This window comes from Eucyclogobius newberryi, unplaced genomic scaffold (genome assembly GCF_026437365.1).
Source record: "Eucyclogobius newberryi isolate DKJ021-1_F unplaced genomic scaffold, fEucNew1.0.hap1 SCAF_19, whole genome shotgun sequence".
NCBI lineage: Eukaryota > Metazoa > Chordata > Actinopteri > Gobiiformes > Gobiidae > Eucyclogobius > Eucyclogobius newberryi.
In genome coordinates, this window is record NW_027315823.1 from 4,312,836 (window position 1) to 4,314,706 (window position 1,871).

General features: G+C 40.7%; 1 protein-coding gene across 4 annotated transcripts in view; it reads left to right on the top strand.

Annotated features, from left to right (window-relative positions):
• The window catches only part of LOC140365199 (tensin-2-like), a 55,437-nt gene extending 54,946 nt beyond the window's left edge, over positions 1-491 (top strand). For all 4 annotated transcript variants that reach the window (XM_072451480.1, XM_072451478.1, XM_072451479.1 and 1 more), the window contains one exon: positions 1-491. This exon is cut by the window's left edge and continues 634 nt beyond it. The gene's annotated coding sequence lies outside the window, so the exon portion shown is untranslated.
• Positions 492-1,871: the final 1,380 nt, after the last annotated feature.

A 1,871-nucleotide genomic window follows, 5' to 3' on the forward strand; every position in this document is an offset into this window, starting at 1 on the left:
CGTTTGAATCATTTTAAAGAAATGACTTTTGCACAATATCAAATATGCAAAAACTGGAATATTTATATGTATTTACATTTCTCTTGCAAAACGCTAAGATTTCATTTTCCAAAGCGTTCTTGTAAATAAAGACATTAAATATGTCGACACTAAAGATGGGAAAAGTTTAGTTTATGTAATAATTAGAAAACTGATGCCAAATGTTTAATGATATAGAAATAATAATAATAGAACATGTGTTGAACTCAAAAAGTGCTTTAAAAAGTATAAAACTGGGTCCAAGTGTTAAAACGCATTTATTAAAGTATTTGTGTATTTTTTCTGATGCAGGTTTAAACTGTTGCTTTTTCACTGTTTTCTCTGGCGCAGTATTAGACGCACAGCACACATTATTTACTACTTTCATATTTGTATTTGTACTTTAAGAACCTAATATATTTTACACTTTTGTGGTGGATGAGAATGAATAAAGTTGTTGTACAAACTGTGAATGTACGTCTTAGTATTTTGTCCTTCATACTCTTCTATTTATAAGCTTTATTTAACCTTTAGGCGCTAAGCGCCGAACCTCAGAGCGCCGTGAGCTTCACGTCTATAATAGGTTTTCTCCCCTCAGCGATCACACGCCCGCTGAACACACGAGAGAAACTCTTGTAATCGGGAGTTCTATTGTTAGAGACGTGAAGCTGCCAGCTGCTAGCGTTAGGTGTTATCCGGGGGCCAGAATGGGTGACATCGAAGGAAACCTTAGGATCTTAAAGCGGAGTAGGACCCGTTTCCGGCGAGTCGTGGTTCACGCAGGCGGTAACGACGCCCGGCGGAGACAATCAGAGGTGCTCAAAGTTCAAGTAGCCGCGGTGTGTGACCTAGCGAAGTCGATGTCGGACACTGTAATATTTTCTGGTCCTCTGCCCAATCGGATCAATGCTGAATTGTACAGCCGTCTCTCAGCATTCAACAACTGGTTATCCAGATGGTGCCCTCAAAACAACGTTGTCTTTATTGATAACTGGAGTGCGTTTTGGGGAAAGCCCGGGCTCATACGCAGGGATGGCATCCATCCGACTTCGGAGGGTACATCCCTATTAGTTCGGAATTTGACCGATAGTCTTAGTCGTGTTAAGTGACCATCTAGGGATGAGCCCCGGGCGCAGAGCAGCAGTTTAAGACGCTCCTCTGTCGCTGAACTCTCGCCCGTTCTGTTACATGTGAAGTGTTCAGATTCAAGACAGATAGAGACTGTGTGTGTCCCTCGTGTTCCTCGTACAAATAATGCCAAAAAGTCACATCTCAGAAAAAATATTTCAGGCGTCAGACCAAATAACTTAAGGAAAATAACAATCACAAATGACACAAATACACAAATGAATAAACACGTAAAATGTGGACTGCTAAACATTAGAGCAATTTCCTCCAAATCGCTCTTAGTTAATGAATTAATTAGTGACTATAACATAGATCTTCTAGCTCTAACTGAAACATGGCTTCAACAAGACGACTACGTCAGACTAAATGAGTCCACCCCACCCACCCATGTTAACTTTCAGACTGCCAGGAGCACAGGCCGAGGTGGTGGTGTGGCAGTGATCTCCCACTCAAGCCTACTTATGAGCCCTAAAACTAACAATGCATTTCACTCATTTGAAAGCCTTATGCTGTCAATCACATGTCCAAATATGAAAAACCCAAAAGGAGTTTTGTTCATAGTTATCTACCGACCCCCTGGTCCCTATTCAGAGTTTTTAACAGAGTTTTCTGACTTTATATCAAACTTAGTGTTAGCCTGGGATAAAATAGTTATAGTTGGAGACTTTAATATCCACGTGAACATGAGTGATGACGCTCTCAGTAATGCCTTCAGCGCCTTGTTA